Genomic DNA, 20662 nt, shown 5'->3' with positions numbered 1-20662 from the left:
AGCAATATGCGGTGTGAAATGCCGATGTCTTGGAATATTTATAATAAAATGAATGTGAAGGTCCTGTAGAGAGTAGGGTTCACCTGCAGCATAATATTATTATCATAATTACTTGCCAAGCTACAACCCTAGTTGGAAAAGCAGGGTGTTATAAGCCTAGGGGCCCCAACAAGGTAAATAGCCCAGTGACGAAAGGAAGCAAGGAAAATAAAATATTTTAAGAACAGTAATAACACTAAAATAAATATTTCCTACATAAACTATAAAAAAAAACTTTAACAAAACAAGAAGAGAAATTAGATAAAATAGTGTGCCCAAGTGTACCCTCAAGCAAGAGAATTTAAAGACAAAAACACTTAGAGCAGAAAGGGGTCAGTAGTGTAAATTCTTCCTACTGGCTTTAATTCAGAAATGAGGATATTCACCTTCGGGGCACTTAAGAAATGGAGTGCACTCCCTATGTTGCTCATAATTCAACAATAATACTTCTGGTATAATCAACACATTTAAATTCATGTCAGGGGAACTATCCCAAATTATAGACAATACATGTATCAATCAATAAAAGAAACGAAGATAAGAATTTGGTTAAACTAATCTAATATCTCTATTCTGTAAAATTACTATAATAATGAGCTGGGCATCTTTACAATATCAAAGCAATAAAAGTTAAACAGCTGATTCAAAACACAACATAAAATCAATCAATAGTAAATAGAAAATACCCAGTAAAATAAATAAAGTAAAAGTTACTCAATGTATTCCTAAGACCCGAGGTCTATTGCAAAGTTGTACACCTTACGTGGTCTGTGACTTGAGTCATAGAATACGACGTGCATAAATATGAGGAAAAACTCCCAATTCAAAGTCCAACGTACACGCATCGAATTGTGTAAGCCAGAAGGATATAAAGACTATGTATATAAGAACTGACCTAAAGGGGAATTGTGTGGCCACACATAAATGTTATGTAAGCCCATATTCTGAAAATTGTGATGTCTTTAAGTTGAAACTTTTTAGTCCCTTTGCAGTCGACTGGGGTAATTTTTCTGGAATGCTTCTCCGACCTCTCTAGGATTGCCTCCACGACACCAGGAATCGTCTGTTCTCTTCTGGTTTGTGGTTCAGGGAAAAAAATTGTCTAGGGTTGAGCCAGGCTTTTGACGCGACAGGTGGGTATGGACACATATACTCGCTGACCACTATGCGGTGAATAGCTGATCTCCCTGGAAATTTATGTTTTTTTTTTTTTTTTTGTTACCCCAGGACAGTAGATGGTCTACATATGTAGTTGAGGCATTTTTAAATGCCGTATCGAGTTTAAAATTCAGGGCTTAATGGGCTTGTATAAGGTGAGTTTTATGCAGGTTTCATATTTATAATATAAAGAATCAAACAGTTATATAGGTATTTAGAAAAGGACCATATGCAGTGGGCCAAAATATATTTCCCAGACTAACAACCCTGATTAATATTATTATTATCATTATAAGCTAAGCTACAACCCTAGTTTGAAAAGCGGAATGCTATAAACCCAAAGGGCTTCAACAGGGAAAAAAATACCCCTGTGCGGAAAGGAAATGAGGAAAAAAGTACTCTATAAGTAATGAATAATTAAAATACAATATTCAATGAACAGTAACATCAAAATAGATCTTTCATATACAAACTATAAAAACTTAAAAAAAAAACAAGAGGAAGAGAATTACGATAGAATAATGTTCCTCAAGCAAGAGAACTCTAATCCAAGACGGTGCAAGACCATGTAGTAGAGCAGTAAAAATGAAATACTTATAAGTTCGCAATACTTAAATTATAATCAGAATCATGATAAGTAACTTATTTCTAAATGCATTTACTTAAGGAAGAATCGGTGTATACACAGCGCATGTTGTTTATTTCAAAACTTTACCGCTGTGATATCACGAGGACAAGGCGCATAGTCGTAGATATAAAAAACAACTCTACCGTAGCCTACCCGTGCCCCGGTAGAAAGAAAACGAAAACGTTACTTCAAGTAAGAAAACGGAAATATGGAAATATTTGGGATACCTATACTAATTATACATAAATATGAAATACAATGTAAAGAAGAAACAGTGAATAAAATTCTTCACAAAAAATTTACAATAAACTGAGTAGAAGATAAAGGAAAGCTAAAATAGAATTCAGGAAGTATTAAAATGTAGCAAGGGAGACAAACATGGGTGAGAATAACGAAGGGGAAAAAATGGAGGACTCAAAACACGATGATGAAATAAATATGATGGCACAACCTTTGACTACACCACATTGAGGGTAATAGCTGAGCCAGGAAAATTGGCCAGCAGAAGCCAGAATTTTACATAAAAGATTGAAATTCCTCCAAAAATTGTAATACCATTTATAACTTAGTGAGAAATCTTATTAAGACTGATGATGTGAAAATTATTCAAAAATATAAAATACATGAAATCAGGGGTACAATAATCCAAGACTTGGCATTGATTTAAAGACTAGATACACAATGAATTTAAAAGAATTTATAAATTACTTTAACTATTATTATTATTATTATTATTATTATTATTATTATTATTATTATTATTATTATTATTATTATTAGCTAAGCTACAACCCTAGTTGGAAAAGCAGGATTGGCCTACTATACGCCCAAGGGCCCCAACCAGGAAAAATAGCCCAGTAAGGAAAGGAAACAAGGAAATAAACTACAGAAGTAATGAACAATTTAAATAAAATGTCTCAAGAACAGTAACAACATTAAAATAGATATTTCATATATAAACTATAGGAAGGGGATAAGCTATTGCTTGAGACTTACATAGGGTAAGGGTAGAGAGTGTAAATAGAGGATTAAGGAAAGAGAGGAAATTATAATGATGCAGGCTAGAGTAAACATGGGATACTTAAAAAGAAATAACAGAGCACATTATAAATTTAGCTTCTAAACTCGGGCACATTATTGTATCTTATTTATCTTCCTCTTGTTTTTTATAGTTTAAAAATGAACGATCTAATTTGATGTTGTTAATGTTCTTAAAATATTTTATTTTAGTTGTTGATTACTTCTCTTGTTGTATGTCTATTTCCTTGTTTTCTTTCCTCACTTGGCTATTTTTCATTGTTGGAGCCCTTGGGCTTGTAGCATCCTGCTTTTCCAACTAGGGTTGTAGCTTAACTTGTAATAATAATAATAATAATAATAATAATAATAGTAATAATAATAATAATAATAATAATAATAATAAATGATGATAATAATAATAATAATAATAATAATAATAATAATAATAATAATAATAATAATACTAGTGCCACTCTTTTGAAAACCGCATCTCACATTTAGTTACTTAACATTCATAGATCATATTACAGTGAAACCATTAAAACGAACATTATCAGGAATTTTAACAGTGGCACAAAATATAAAACTGCGAACATAACTGATTTCTCCATTCAAATATTACGGAAATTGCATAACTAAAATAAACTTATAAAAAAACAATAACAATAAAAGAATAAGGTATAATGAAATTCATCGCTAACGTAGGAAATAAAACGTAAAGATATACACTTTAATACATACTAAAATAAATCAAATTTGTACACACGGGTAATATTGATTTTAACACACTCCTGATTATTACTTTAAGGCTTAGAGAAAATTCTTTCCTAATAAAAAGGAGGGAATTTCTTAGCTTTAAAACACTGTCATAAAATAAAAAAGTATTCTATCAAAGAACAGCTTAAATACTTATACAAAAATTCCGATTCGTGCTGACTACAGACAAATACTATAGCCGCCTTTCTACCCAAGCTAGGACCATAGAGGGCCAGGCAATGGCTGCCGATGACTCAGTAGATAGACCTATAGGCTCCCCCAAAGACTCCCCATCCCTAGCTCACAAAGATGGTGAGGTTGCAGACACAGCAAGAAACTATCGAGCTTGAGGGGGTCTCGAATCTCCCATCCAATAGATCGCCAGACAGGAACGTTTCAAATAGGCATTATAAATCTATCACTTTAAAAGCCCTGATTAAACACCATAAACTATAGTCCATTTCTTTAAGCGAGGCAGATTTGTATCGACTTGCAACGGTGCCCTTTTAGCTCGGAAAAGTTTCCGGATCGCTGATTGGTTAGAATTATCTTGTCCAACCAATCAGCGATCGGGAAAATTTTCCGAGCTAAAAGGGCACCGCTGCGAGTCGGTGCAAATATGCATCGCTAAAAGAAATGGACTATAGTGTGATTCTCAATGACATAGTCAGGAAAGTGATTTGACCTGGAAGTGTCTCAGCTACGTCAGAGTCAGGATTTGAAAAATTTAAGGTTTAAAGGTTTAAAGACCATTCATGAATGGCAGAGGTCAAGGGGCGGTGACATTACCCTTACAACCTGGACAATGCCTTAGAGACTGACCATATATACATATGAGCAGTGCCCAAGCACCCTCTCCATCCAAGCTACGACTAGGCGGGGCCAGGGAATGGCTGCTGATGATTTAGCATGTAGACCTATGGGTCCCCCAAACCATAGGAGCCAAGCCTAAACACACACCCTCCCCCTTCCTTAGCTCACAAGGATGCTAAGGTTGCAGCCATTAAAGGACCTGACGAGTTTGAGCGGGACTCGAACCCCAGTCTGGCGATCACCAGTCAGGAACATTACTAAATAAGCTATCAAATAAGTCTGCTAAATATTCCTATGGAAGTTTCCATATTTGCACATCTATGTTCACATTTGCCAGGGTCTATTAGTACACCAAGGGGGCATTTTAATCTGGCAAGATGGGTTTCTTCAAATAAAAATAAATCCCCTATCTTAATATCACAATTAGGGGTGAAATAAATAGACTTTTCCACAGTGAAGGGTTCCTATTTAAAAGGGTCTCCTTGCATTTATGCAAAAATGATCTTCGAGTCAGTGCAACACACTATAGTTGCTACAAAGATTCTGAGCGAAATAAGCCCCACCCCCTGATGACGTTATAGCCAATCATGTTGCCTCCCACGTTAGTAGTGATCATAATACATACCCTTTTAATTTCAAACTATACTAACTTATAACCTCTTTAAGGGGATGAGTTGTGACCGTTGTTAATGTGAGAGACAACACGATTGGTGCTTATTTCGCCAGAAATCTCTGCTGCGACTTTAGGGAAATATCATACCAGGGAAGCAGAGCCTATTTTAAAAAAAATATATATACATATTAACCTTGAACATAGCAGAGCTTCCATCGATTCCAACTTAGGAGAGTAACAGCCATAAAAGGTGCTACTTCTGGCTAGTACAGTGGTAACATGTTTGCCTAGCATTCGCAGATTGATCCCAGCTAGGGATCGCGAGTCTAAGCTGTTTACTGAGGAGGCCACTACTATGGTTGCACACCACAGTGGGTGGTTGGGCACCACAGTGAATGGTTGGCCTTGTCTGGCTGATGCTCTGGTGAGAATCTATTCTGAAAAAAATGGAACTCGAACCAGACACCTTTAACCTTTAATCTGGATCTTGAAGCCACCAAAGATAACTCATAACACCCATCTTGAAGGGGAACTCGAATATCTATAAAAGCTCCTTAACTAATCATTTAGATATCTTAAAAGACGTAGTTCTAACTGAAAAAAGGCTACCTCAAGGAGTCTTACGAAAATAGCTTCTGTTGATAGTTCATAACTTGATAGCTCAAGTCCAACTCATTACCGCCCAATTTCCATAACTCCCATATTATCTAAAGTTTTTGAACGTCTTTTGGCAAAACGTCTTAATAGGTTTGCTGCAGGTAATCATCTGTTCCCTCGTTTGCAATTTGGTTTTCGTAAAGACCTTGAAGCACGTGATGCCCTTCTTACAATCTCCAATACTGTACAGAAAGAGCTTGATTGTGGTCAGGAAGTTCACATGATTGGCCTTAATTTTAGTGCTCCCTTTGACCGTGTTAATCATGATGCCCATGTTTTCTAACAGTTGGGAGTGGGCGAGTCGTTTCATAGCATCATTATTGAATTTTTAAGTGATAGATCGAAAAGAGTTGTTGTTGATGGGCACCATAGTGAGTATAGGAATGTGATATCTGGCGTTCCTCAAGGTAGTATTCTTGGCCCATTACTTTTCATTCTATATACACATGACATGTGGTTTGGTCTAGAAAACAAGCGTGTTGCATATGCAGATGATGCTACTTTCTTTGCATCAATTCCATCTCCTGAATGTAGATCTGGGGTTGCTGAATCCCTTAATAGTGATCTAGCTAAAATTAGTGCATGATGCACTAACAAAACTCAAAGCATGATTGTAAGTAGGAAATGGACCGTGGCTTCTCAACATCTGGATCTCAGAATTGATAATGTATGACTTTTAAAATTTTAGGTGTGATTCTTGAAAGAAAGTTTACTTTTGAGAAACACATTAGGTCTGCGTCTTCTTCAATTGCACAAAAAATTGGCTTATTGAGAAAATCTTTTAATATTTCCGGTGATCAATCTATTCTGAAGAAGTATTTTAATTCTTTTATTTTATCTTGTTTTGAGTATTGTTATCCTGTCTGATCTTCAGCAGCTGATTCTCATCTAAATTTGTTGGACAGAAACTTACGATTTATTAAATTTCTTATTCCTGATCTACATATTAATCTCTGACACCATCGTTCACTTAGTTCATTATGAATGTTGCATAAGATTTTTTATAATTCTGACCATCCTTTACATTCAGATCTTTTCGGACAGTTCCATCCTGTTCGTAATACTAGGTTTACAGCTAATTCTACTAGTAAGGCCTTCTTCATCATGAGGCTCAATACTACACAGTACTTTAGATGTTTTATTCCAGCTGCGACCAAGTTATGGAATGATCTTTCTAAACGGGTAGTTGAATCAGTAGAACTTCAAAAGTTCAAATTCGCAGCAAATGTTTTTATGCTAAACAGGCTTACATACGTCATTTTATAGTTTATATATCAAATATCTGTTTTAATGTTGTTAATGTTTTTTTTTTTTTTTTAAATATTCAAATTTTAATTTTTCATTACTTATATCCTTTATTTATTTCCTTATTTCCTTTGGACAGAAACTTACGATTTATTAAATTTCTTATTCCTGATCTACATATTAATCTCTGACACCATCGTTCACTTAGTTCATTATGAATGTTGCATAAGATTTTTTATAATTCTGACCATCCTTTACATTCAGATCTTTTCGGACAGTTCCATCCTGTTCGTAATACTAGGTTTACAGCTAATTCTACTAGTAAGGCCTTCTTCATCATGAGGCTCAATACTACACAGTACTTTAGATGTTTTATTCCAGCTGTGACCAAGTTATGGAATGGTCTTTCTAAACGGGTAGTTGAATCAGTAGAACTTCAAAAGTTCAAACTCTCAGCAAATGTTTTTATGCTAAACAGGCTTACATACGTCATTTTATAGTTTATATATCAAATATCTGTTTTAATGTTGTTAATGTTTTTTTTTTAAATATTCCATTTTAATTTTTCATTACTTATATCCTTTATTTATTTCCTTATTTCCTTTCCTCACTGGGCTATTTTCCCTGCTGGAGCCCTTTGGCTTATAGCATTTTGCTTTTCCAACTAGGGTAGTAGCTTAGCTAATAATAATAATAATAATAATAATAATAATAATAATAATAATAATAATAATAATAATAATAATAATAATAATATCTAGTACTGTCAGCCCTCACCTGTAATAATTTTTTTTAGTTCCTTTATCAGCAATTCGTACCTTTGTTAACCTAACCTCCAGATTTCTTGGAGGAGTATTCTAGCATGCATTAAGAAAAGAGTTTTATGACCCAATGGTAGGTAGTAGGTTGGCCAGGGAACTAGCCACCCGTTGATATACTGCCGCTAGAGAGTTATGGGGTCCTTTGACTGGCCAGACAGTACCAGGACAGTACTACATTGGATCCTTCTCTCTGGTTACGGTTCGCTTTCCCTTTGCCTACACATACACCGAATAGTCTGGCATATTCTTTACAGATTCTCCTCTTTCCTCATCCACCTGACAACACTGAAATTACCAAACAATTCTTCATCATCAACGGGGTTAACTACTGCACTGTAATTGTTCAGTGGCTACTTTCCTCTTGGTAAGGGTAGAAGAGACTCTTTAGCTATGGTATGCAGCTCTTCTAGGAGGACACTCCAAAATCAAACCATTGTTCTCAAGTCTTGGGTAGTGCCATAGCCTCTGTACCATGGTCTTCCACTATCTTGGGTTGGAGTTCTCTTGCTTGAGGGTACACTCGAGCACACTATTCCATCTAATTTCTCTTCCGCAAGGTTTGTTAAAGTTTTTATAGTTTATATTGGAGATATTTATTTTAACATCATTTCTATAATATTTTTACATTTTCCTTGTTTCCTTTCCTCACTGGGCTATTTTCCCTGTTGGAGCCCCTGGGCTTATAGCATTCTGCTCTTCCAACTAGGGTTGTAGCTTAGTAATTAATAATAATAATAATAATAATAATAATAATAATAATAATGGATCAAATATCTTAGAAATGATAAGAAGTGTATTAGTAAACACTAGCTTGACTTGGGAACTTAGTGTTATTCTATGAAAAGGAGATGTATGAGAATAATGATGTCATAGCAATCATAATTTTTGTAGAATATTTAAGAACTTTTAAGACTCACTGATAAAAAGCCCTTGTTCTTAAAATAAAATAAAAGGTAATTATTCAACAAGTGCTTATTGTAAAATAACTTTTCACAATTAAATGTTTTTTTTTATTTCTTTCCTTATCTATTACTTTGTGGTTTCCAGAAAAGCTTGCATCTTTTACTAAAAAATTTCTCTCTTCATTCCCCCCTATCTAAACTCTTTAATCATCATCATCATCTCCTCCTACGCCTATTGATTTAAAGGGCCTCTGTTAGATTTCACCACCCGTCTCTACCTTGAGCTTTTAATTCGGTACTTCTCCATTCATCATCTGCTTCACGTTTCATAGTCCTCAGCCATGTAGGCCAGGGTCTTCCAATTCTTGTAGGGCCTTGTGGAGCCCAGTTGAAAGTTGAAAGTGTAGTGAACTAATCTCTCCTGGGTAATCCGAAGATCATGCCCAAACGATCTCCATCTGCCAATGACCATAATCTCATCCACATATGGCACTCCAGTAATTTCTCGTATTATTATTATTATTATTATTATTATTATTATTATTATTATTATTATTATTACTAGCCAAACTACGACCCTAATTGGAAAAGCAAGATGCTATAAGCCCAAGGGCTCCAATAGGGAAAAATAGCCCAGTGAGGAAAGGAAATAAGGAAATAAATAAATGATGAGAATAAATTAACAATAAATCATTCTAAAATCAGTAACAACGTCAAAACAGATATGTCATATATAAAATTTTAACAACGCTAAAAACATATATGTCATATATAAACTATAAAAAGACTCATGTCAGCCTGGTCAACATAAAAACATTTGCTCCAACTTTGAACTTTTGAAGTTCTACTGATTCAACTACCCGATTAGGAAGATCATTCCACAACTTAGTGACAGCTGGAATAAAACTTCTAGAATACTGTGTAGTATTAAGCCTCATGAGGGAGAAGGCCTGGCTATAAGAATTAACTGCCTGCCTAGTATTACGAACAGAATAGAATTGTCCAGGGAGATCTGAATGCAAAGGATGGTCAGAGTTATGAAAAATCTTATGCAACATGCATAATGAACTAATTGAACGACGGTGCCAAAGATTAATATCTAGATCAGGAATAAGAAATTTAATAGACCGTAAGTTTCTGTCCAACAAATTATGATGAGAATCAGCAGCTGAACACCAGACAGGAGAACAATACTCAAAACAAGGTAGAATGAAAAAATTTAAACACTTCTTCAGAATAGATTGATCACCGAAAATCTTAAAAGACTTTCTCAATAAGCCAATTTTTTGTGCAATTGAAGAAGACACAGACCTAATGTGTTTCTCAAAAGTAAATTTTCAGTCGAGAATCACACCTAAAATTTTAAAAGAGTCATACAAATTTAGAGATTACTCCTTAATAAATCAAGTCAATTAACGTCGGATGTTAAACAGCGACTTGGTTGCTGGTAAACGGCATAGTAACCCCTCTAAGAAAATCTCTATTGAAGACAAGGAGTTTTTAAATATTATTTCTCTGTTAATTCTCAACATAACGAGTCAGCATAAAAATAGATATTCATCATCATCATCATCATTATTATTATTATTATTATTATTATTATTATTATTATTATTAGCTAAGCTACAACCCTAGTTGGTAAAGCAAGATGCTATAAGCCCAAGTGCAACAGGAAAAAATATCCCAGTGAGGAAAGGAAATAAGGAAATAAGTAAAAGATATGAGAAGTAATGAACAACCAAAATAAATTTCAAAAGTACTATATAAATAAGAGTGCTTCTATATATTATTGAATTTTAGAAAATAAAAACATTTCCTCTATCAGCTATAATTTGGGCACTCATATTTTTTCAAAGTGACATAATTCCCCGCCGTTCTTTGCATTAACATTTTGCTCAGAGAAGCACCTGGATGGAGACAATATTAAACAATTTTTCTTTTTTGTATTTTTAGCGACTCTTATCCTTAACGCCACGGTTGGCCTGGAAACGACAATATAGACCGCTCTACTTCAAAATTGCCCAGGGCTTTATTATGATCAGAGACAATGGGGGGATGATCTATGGAAGCCATTCACCAAAGAAAAAAAATCCGCGCTCTAGGTGCCACTGCCACATCAGCGCTATCTATTGTCAACGTGCCTCACTAATTTACAAAAGAAAAGCAACTTGCGGAATTTGACTCCATATTTGGGATAATTCTAATAATAATTATTATTATTATTATTATTATTATTATTATTATTATTATTATTATTATTTGCTAAGCTACAACCCTAGTTAGAAAAGCAGGATGCTATAACCCAAGGGCTCCACCAGGGAAAATAGCCCAGTGAGGAAAGGAAACAAGGAAAATTGATTATTTTAAGAAGAGTAATAACATTAAAATAAATATCTCCTATCTAAATTATAAAGACTTTAACAAAACAAGAGGAAGAGACGTAAGATAGATTAGTGTGCCTGAGTGTACCCTCAAGCAAGAGAACTCTCACCCAAAGGCAGTGGAAGACTATGGTACAAAGGCTATGGCACTACCCAAAACTAGAAAACAACAGTTTAATTTTGGAGTGTCTTTCTCTTTGTTTTTCTGCTGCTTACTTTGTAATCCTCCATATTAATTTCTATTTATCAATAGGCTACACATATTCTTGCCAGGGCACCAGCCACCCGTTGACATACTACCACTAGAGAGTTATGGCGTCTTTTGACTAGCAAGACAGTACTACGCTGGATCTTTCACTCTGGTTACGGTTCATTTTCCCATTTCCTGCACATACACTGAATCGTCTGGCCTATTCTTTACATATTCTTCTCTGTCCTCATACACCTGACAACACTAAGATTATGAAACAATTCTTCTTCACCCAAGGTCAGTAGCCACTTCCCTCTTGGTAAGGGTAGAAGAGACTTTTTAGCTATGGTAAGCAGCTCTTCTAGGAGGAGGACATTCCAAAATCAAACCATTGTTCTCTAGTCTTGGTTAGAGGCATAGCCTCGGTACCAAGGTCTTACACTGTCTTGGGTTAGAGTTCTCTTGCTTGAGGGTACACTCGGGCACACTATTCTATCTAATTTCCCTTCCTCTTGTTTTGTTAAAGCTTATATAGTTTATAAGGAAATATTTATTTTATTGTTGTTACTCTTCTTAAAATAATCTATTTTTCCATTTTTTTCCTTTCCTCACTTGTAGCCCCCGGGCTTATAGCATCCTGCTTTTCAAATTAGGGTTGTAGCTTAGCAAGTGATGATGATAATAATAATAATAATAATAATAATAATAATAATAATAATAATAATAATAATAATAATATACTTATCTATTGCTTATTCATTATTTATTTTCTCACAATCAGAGGCCCCTCTTCATTTATACAGTATGAAGAGTTAATATGAAATTCAACAAATGGAATACTTACTAAACCCGACAGTGTATGTTAATAGAATAAAACTAGTCCTAGTAAAATTTTCACCTATTTACAAAAGGCAAGTTAAATTCTGTATATATAATCTAGCAAAATGGTATTCTAAACTATACATTCGAACTAGAACCTGCACCTAAACCTAAAACTAGGAACTAAGCTCCGGGGGATCTAGTATTGTCTACAGTTTTTCAATAATCATATTTAATCACTTTACTTTACTTTAAAGGCTGCTTTTCTGGTCCTACACAGCCAGGGAACCCTAGTCTCTATAGGACATTCACAGTCATCTTATAATGTTCGTTCGAAAGCATTCAACATTTCACACCGCATATTGCTCGTTTATTGTCAAACCCACACTATCGAAGCAATTAGATAACAAAAAAGTCTTCAGTTTTCTTTTGAAAGCCTTAATATCTTCAGTCTTTCAGATGTCTAATGGGGGCTTATTTCATAGTCTCGGGGCCACATAAATCTAATGCTATATGGGCATAGTTTTAGAAAGATTCTAGGCTTTTCTATGTATTTAGTATAATTTTTGTTCTAAAGGTGATTGCATAGACCGGACTTACATTATTACAATATCCCCTTATTTGGCCTTGATATAAGTTCCAGAAGATCGCAAAAGAATAAATCATTTCTAGGTAGTAGGTTAGCCAGGGCATCAGCCACCCATTGAGATACTACCGCTAGAGTGTTATTGGGTCCTTTGACTGGCCAGGCAGTAGTACATTGGTACTTCCTCTTTGGTTACGGTTCAATTTCCCCTTGCCTACACACGCACACACCAAATAGTCTGGGCTATTCTTTACATATTCTCCTCTCTCCTCGTACACCTGACAACACAGAGAGATTGCCAAACAATTCTTCTTCACCCAAGAGGTTACTGCACTGCAATTGCTCAGTGGCTATTTCCTCTTGGTAAGGGTAGAAGAGATTCTTTAGCTATGGTAAGCAGCTCATCCATGAGAAGGACACCCCAAAATCAAACCACTGTTCTCTGATATTGGATAGTGCTATAGCCTCTGCATCATGGTCTTCCACTGTCTTGGGTTAGAGTTCTCTTGCTTGAGGGTACACTATCATATTTTTCTTACTCTTGTTTTGTTAAAGTTTTTATAGATTATAAAGGAGGTATTTATTTCAATGTTGTTACTGTTCTTAAAGTATTTTATTTTTTTTCTTGTTTCCTTTCCTCACTGGACTATTTTCCCTGTTGGAGCCCCTGGGCTTATAGAATCCTACTTTTCCAACTAGGGTTGTAGTTGAGGAAGTAATAATAATAATAATAATAATAGAAAAAGTAGATTCCATAGGTATATGGTATTTTTTTCCCTTGAATGATGCCATCAATAGACCATTTTTTATGCATTGGTGGGAATAAGAGAACCCTTCAGATACACAATTGAGACGAACATTTTAGCTGACTATGCCTATTAGTAATGGCTCTAATATACAATGGTGTTAGGCTTGGTTATGTAGTCGTTTTACATTGATCGTTTTATAGAATCAATCTTCTTCTTTTTCATCACCGTTGTCCCTACATCAAGGGGTCGGCTGCCTGATGCATCCTCTCCAGTGCCTTCTATCAAAGACACCCTCTTCCACCAAACCTCGTCTCTCCATATCATCCTTCACCTTAGCTCGCCATCTAATTCTCTGTCTCCCTCCTGATCTTTTCCCCTTAACAGGTTTCTCCAAAGCCCTCCTCACTCCCTCCCCACCATCCATCTTCAACACATGTCCATACCCGCCCGTTGAGATACTACCGCTAGAGAGTTAGGGGGTCCTCTGACTGGCCAGACAGTACCATATTGGATCCTTCTCTCTGGTCACGGTTCTTTCCCTTTGCCTACACAGACACCGAATAGTCTGACCTATTCTTTACAGATTCTCCTCTGTCCTCATACACCTGACAACACTGAGATTACTAAACAATTCTTCTTCATCCAAGGGGTTAACTACGGCAATGCAATTGTTCAGTGGCTACTTTCCCCTTGGTAAGGGTAGAAGAGACTCTTTAGCTATGGTAAGCAGCTCTTCTAGGAGAAGGACACTCCAAAATCAAACCATTGTTCTCTAGTCTTGGGTAGTGCTATAGCCTCTGTACCATGGCCTTCCACTATCTTGGGTTAGAGTTCTCTTGCTTGAGGGTACACTCAAGCACACTATTCTATCTAGTTTCTCTTTCTCTTGTTTTGTTAAAGTTTGTATTGTTTATATAGGAAATATTTATTTTAATGCTGTTGCTATTCTTAAAATATTTTATTTTTCCTTGTTTCCTTTCCTCACAGAGCTATTTTCCCTATTGGGGCCCCTGGGCTTATAGCATCCTGCTTTTCCAACTAGGGTTGTAGCTTAGCATTTAATAATAATAATAATAATAGTTGTGACACGCTTATCATCTCAGTAATTTTTACTACACCTGCCATTTTTCTTATTTCATCTTTTTCTAATCTTTCAAGCAGTGATATTCCCATAATCCACCTTAGCATTCTCACATCTGATATGTCAAAACTTTGATTCCTCTTTTCGCCGCCTGGCCCTCTTGGCTTCACTGCCCGGCCCAACAATGGCGCCTGGCTTCACCGCCTGGCCCTCTTGGCTTCATCGCCCGGCAAAACAATGGCGCTTGGCTTCACCGCCTGGCACGCTTGGCTTCACTGCCCGGCCCAACAAAGACGCTTGGCTTCACCGCCTGGCCCGCTTGGCTTCACTGCCCGGCAAAATAATGGCGCTTGGCTTCACCGTCTGGCCCGCTTGGTTTCACTGCCCGGCAAAACTATGGCGCTTGGCTTCACCGCCTGGCCCGCTTGGCTTCATCGCCCGGCAAAACAATGGAGCTTGGCTTCACTGCCTGGCCCGCTTGGCTTCACTGCCCGGCCCAACAATGGCGCTTGGCTTCACCGCCTGCCCCGCTTGGCTTAATCGCCCGGCTAAACAATGGCGCTTGGCTTCACCGCCTGGCCCGCTTGGCTTCACCGCCTGGCCCGCTTGGCTTCACTGCCCGGGCCAAAAATGGCGCTTGGCTTCACCGCCTGGCCCGCTTGGCTTCATCGCCCGGCAAAACAATGGCGCTTGGCTTCACTGCCCGGCCCAACAATGGCGCTTGGCTTCACCGCCTGGCCCGCTTGGCTTCACTGCCCGGCCCAACAATGGCGCTTGGCTTCACCGCCTGGCCCGCTTGGCTTCATCGCCCGGCAAAACAATGGCGCTTGGCTTCACTGCCTGGCCCGCTTGGCTTCACTGCCCAGCCCAACAATGGCGCTTGGCTTCACCGCCCGGCAAAACTATGGCGCTTGGCTTCACTGTCCAGCGCAACAATGGCGCTCTACTTCACCACCTGCCTTGCTTGGCTTCATCGCCTGGTCAACAATGGCGCTTGGCTTCACCGCCTGGCCCGCTTGGCTTCACCACCCGGCCCAACAATGGTGCTTGGCTTCACCGCCTGGCTTCATCGCCCGCAAAACAATGGCGCTTGGCTTCACTGCCTGGCCCGCTTGGCTTCACTGCCCGGCCCAACAATGGCGCTTGGCTTCACCGCCCGGCAAAACTATGGTGCTTGGCTTCACTGCCTGGCCCGCTTGGCTTCACTGCCCGGCGCAACAATGGCGCTCTACTTCACCACCTGGCTTGCTTGGCTTCATCGCCTGGTCAACAATGGCGCTTGGCTTCACCGCCTGGCCCGCTTGGCTTCATCGCCCGGCAAAACAATGGCGCTTGGCTTCACCACCTGGACTGCTTGGCTTTAACATCCGGCAAAACAATGGCGCTTGGCTTCACCGCCTGGCGCGCTTGGGTTCACTGCCCGGCCCAACAATGGCGCTTGGCTTCACCGCCTGGCCCGCTTGGCTTCATCGCCCGGCGCAACAATGGTGCTTGGCTTCACCGCCTGGCCCGCTTGGCTTCACCACCCGGCCCAACAATGGTGCTTGGCTTCACCGCCTGGCCCGCTTGGCTTCATCACCCGGCAAAACAATGGCGCTTGGCTTCACCGCCTGGCGCGCTTGGGTTCACTGCCCGGCCCAACAATGGCGCTTGGCTTCACCGCCTGGCCCGCTTGGCTTCACTGCCCGGCCCAACAATGGCGCTTGGCTTCACCGCCTGGCCCGCTTGGCTTCATCGCCCGGCAAAACAATGGCGCTTGGCTTCACTGCCTGGCCCGCTTGGCTTTAACGTCCGGCAAAACAATGGCGCTTGGCTTCACCGCCTGGCCCGCTTGGCTTTAACGTCCGGCAAAACAATGGCGCTTGGCTTCACCGCCTGGCGCGCTTGGGTTCACTGCCCGGCCCAACAATGGCGCTTGGCTTCACCGCCTGGCCCGCTTGGCTTCACTGCCCGGCCCAACAATGGCGCTTGGCTTCACCGCCTGGCCCGCTTGGCGTCATCGCCCGGCCCAACAATGGTGCTTGGCTTCACCGCCTGGCCCGCTTGGCTTCATCGCCTGGCAAAACAATGGCGCTTGGCTTCACCACCTGGACTGCTTGGCTTTAACGTCCGGCAAAACAATGGCGCTTGGCTTCACCGCCTGGCGCGCTTGGCTTCACTGCCCGGCCCAACAATGGCGCTTGGCTTCACCGCCTGGCCCGCTTGGCTTCATCGCCCGGCCCAACAATGGCGCTTGGCTTCACCGCCTGGCCCGCTTGGCTTCATCGCCCGGCAAAACAATGGCGCTTGGCTTCACTGCCTGGCCCGCTTGGCTTCACTGCCTGGCCCAACAATGGCGCTTGGCTTTACCGCCTGGCCCGCTTGGCTTCATCGCCCGGCAAAACTATGGCGCTTGGCTTCACTGCCTGGCCCAACAATGGCGCTTGGCTTCACCGCCTGGCCCGCTTGGCTTCATCGCCCGGCAAAACAATGGCGCTTGCTTCACTGCCTGGCCCGCTAGGCTTCAATGCCCGGCCCAACAATGGCACTTGGCTTCACCGCCTGGCCCGCTTGGCTTCATCGCCCGGCAAAACAATGGCGCTTGGCTTCACTGCCTGGCCCGCTTGGCTTCACTGCCCGGCCCAACAATGGCGCTTGGCTTCACCGCCCGGCAGAACTATGGCGCTTGGCTTCACTGCCTGGCCCGCTTGGCTTCACTGCCCGGCGCAACAATGGCGCTCTACTTCACCACCTGGCTTGCTTGGCTTCAGAGCCCGGCAAAACAATGGCGCTTGGCTTCACCCCCTGGCCCGCTTGGCTTCACCACCCGGCCCAACAATGGTGCATGGCTTCACCGCCTGGCCCGCTTGGCTCCATCACCCGGCAAAACAATGGCGCTTGGCTTCACCACCTGGACTGCTTGGCTTTAACGTCCGGCAAAACAATGGCGCTTGGCTTCACCACCTGGACTGCTTGGCTTTAACGTCCGGCAAAACAATGGCGCTTGGCTTCACCGCCTGGCGCACTTGGGTTCACTGCCCGGCCCAACAATGGCGCTTGGCTTCACCGCCTGGCCCGCTTGGCTTCATCGCCCGGCAAAACAATGGCACTTGGCTTCACCGCCTGGCTCTCTTGGCTTCACTGCCCGGCCCAACAATGGCACTTGGCTTCACCGCCTGGCCCGCTTGGCTTCATCGCCCGGCAAAACAATGGCGCTTGGCTTCACTGCCCGGCCCAACAATGGCGCTTGGCTTCACCGCCTGGCCCGCTTGGCTTCAGTGCCCGGCCCAACAATGGCGCTTGGCTTCACCGCCTGGCCCGCTTGGCTTCATCGCCCGGCAAAACAATGGCGCTTGGCTTCACTGCCTGGCCCGCTTGGCTTCACTGCCCGGCCCAACAATGGCGCTTGGCTTCACCGCCTGGCCCGCTTGGCTTCATCGCCCGGCAAAACTATGGCGCTTGGCTTCACCGCCTGGCCCGCTTGGCTTCACTGCCCGGCCCAACAATGGCGCTTGGCTTCACCGCCTGGACTGCTTGGCTTCATCGCCCGGCAAAACAATGGCGCTTGGCTTCACTGCCTGGCCCGCTTGGCTTCACTGCCCGGCCCAACAATGGCGCTTGGCTTCACCGCCTGGCCCGCTTGGCTTCATCGCCCGGCAAAACTATGGCGCTTGGCTTCACCGCCTGGCCCGCTTGGCTTCATCGCCCGGCAAAACAATGGCGCTTGGCTTCACTGCCTGGCCCGCTTGGCTTCACTGCCCGGCCCAACAATGGCGCTTGGCTTCACTGCCTGGCCCGCTTGGCTTCATCGCCCGGCAAAACAATGGCACTTGGCTTCACCGCCTGGCGCGCTTGGCTTCACTGCCCGGGCCAAAAATGGAGCTTGGCTTCACCGCCTGGCCCGCTTGGCTTCATCGCCCGGCAAAACAATGGCGCTTGGCTTCACTGCCCGGCCCAACAATGGCGCTTGGCTTCACCGCCTGGCGCGCTTGGCTTCACTGCCCGGCCCAACAATGGTGCTTGGCTTCACCGCCTGGCCCGCTTGGCTTCATCGCCCGGCAAAACAATGGCGCTTGGCTTCACTGCCTGGCCCGCTTGGCTTCACTGCCCAGCCCAACAATGGCGCTTGGCTTCACCGCCCGGCAAAACTATGGCGCTTGGCTTCACTGCCCGGCGCAACAATGGCGCTCTACTTCACCACCTGGCTTGCTTGGCTTCATCGCCTGGTCAACAATGGCGCTTGGCTTCACCGCCTGGCCCGCTTGGCTTCACCACCCGGCCCAACAATGGTGCTTGGCTTCACCGCCTGGCCCTCTTGGCTTCATCGCCCGGCAAAACAATGGCGCTTGGCTTCACTGCCTGGCCCGCTTGGCTTCACTGCCCGGCCCAACAATGGCGCTTGGCTTCACCGCCCGGCAAAACTATGGCGCTTGGCTTCACTGCCTGGCCCGCTTGGCTTCACCGCCTGGCCCGCTTGGCTTCACTGCCCGGCGCAACAATGGCGCTCTACTTCACCACCTGGCTTGCTTGGCTTCATCGCCTGGTCAACAATGGCGCTTGGCTTCACCGCCTGGCCCGCTTGGCTTCATCGCCCGGCAAAACAATGGCGCTTGGCTTCACCACCTGGACTGCTTGGCTTTAACATCCGGCAAAACAATGGCGCTTGGCTTCACCGCCTGGCGCGCTTGGGTTCACTGCCCGGCCCAACAATGGCGCTTGGCTTCACCGCCTGGCCCGCTTGGCTTCATCGCCCGGCGCAACAATGGTGCTTGGCTTCACCACCTGGCCCGCTTGGCTTCACCACCCGGCCCAACAATGGTGCTTGGCTTCACCGCCTGGCCCGCTTGGCTTCATCGCCCGGCAAAACAATGGCGCTTGGCTTCACCGCCTGGCGCGCTTGGGTTCACTGCCTGGCCCAACAATGGCGCTTGGCTTCACCGCCTGGCCCGCTTGGCTTCATCGCCCGGCAAAATAATGGCGCTTGGCTTCACCACCTGGACTGCTTGGCTTTAACGTCCGGCAAAACAATGGCGCTTGGCTTCACCGCCTGGCGCGCTTGGGTTCACTGCCCGGCCCAACAATGGCGCTTGGCTTCACTGCCTGGCCCGCTTGGCTTCATCGCCCGGCAAAACAATGGCACTTGGCTTCACCGCCTGGCGCGCTTGGCTTCACTGCCCGGCCCAACAATGGCACTTGGCTTCACCGCCTGGCCCGCTTGGCTTCATCGCCCGGCAAAACAATGGCGCTTGGCTTCACTGCCCGGCCCAACAATGGCACTTGGCTTCACCGCCTGGCCCGCTTGGCTTCACTGCCCGGCCCAACAATGGCGCTTGGCTTCACCGCCTGGCCCGCTTGGCTTCACTGCCCGGCCCAACAATGGCGCTTGGCTTCACCGCCTGGCCCGCTTGGCTTCATCGCCCGGCAAAACAATGGCGCTTGGCTTCACCGCCTGGCGCGCTTGGGTTCACTGCCTGGCCCAGCAATGGCGCTTGGCTTCACCGCCTGGCCCGCTTGGCTTCACTGCCCGGCCCAACAATGGCGCTTGGCTTCACCGCCTGGACTGCTTGGCTTCATCGCCCGGCAAAATAATGGCGCTTGGCTTCACCACCTGGACTGCTTGGCTTTAACGTCCGGCAAAACAATGGCGCTTGGCTTCACCGCCTGGCGCGCTTGGGTTCACTGCCCGGCCCAACAATGGCGCTTGGCTTCACTGCCTGGCCCGCTTGGCTTCATCGCCCGGCAAAACAATGGCACTTGGCTTCACCGCCTGGTGCGCTTGGCTTCACTGCCCGGCCCAACAATGGCACTTGGCTTCACCGCCTGGCCCGCTTGGCTTCATCGCCCGGCAAAACAATGGCGCTTGGCTTCACTGCCCGGCCCAACAATGACACTTGGCTTCACCGCCTGGCCCGCTTGGCTTCACTGCCCGGCCCAACAATGGCGCTTGGCTTCACCGCCTGGCCCGCTTGGCTTCACTGCCCGGCCCAACAATGGCGCTTGGCTTCACCGCCTGGCCCGCTTGGCTTCATCGCCCGGCAAAACAATGGCGCTTGGCTTCACTGCCTGGCCCGCTTGGCTTCACTGCCCGGCCCAACAATGGCGCTTGGCTTCACCGCCTGGCCCGCTTGGCTTCATCGCCCGGCAAAACTATGGCGCTTGGCTTCACTGCCTGGCCCGCTTGGCTTCACTGCCCGGCGCAACAATGGCGCTCTACTTCACCACCTG

At 43.6% G+C, this 20662-nt stretch overlaps 1 protein-coding gene across 1 annotated transcript in view; it reads right to left on the bottom strand.

The window, feature by feature from the left end:
• Positions 1–20662, bottom strand: part of LOC137629532 (NAD kinase 2, mitochondrial-like) — a 144858-nt gene that overhangs the window by 109530 nt on the left and 14666 nt on the right. The window lies entirely within an intron of this gene.

The sequence above is a fragment of the Palaemon carinicauda genome, chromosome 37 (assembly GCF_036898095.1).
Source record: "Palaemon carinicauda isolate YSFRI2023 chromosome 37, ASM3689809v2, whole genome shotgun sequence".
NCBI classification, from domain to species: Eukaryota; Metazoa; Arthropoda; class Malacostraca; order Decapoda; family Palaemonidae; genus Palaemon; species Palaemon carinicauda.
The sequence above is the reverse complement of the archived record's forward strand: the minus strand, read 5'-3'. Positions and strand labels throughout refer to the sequence as shown.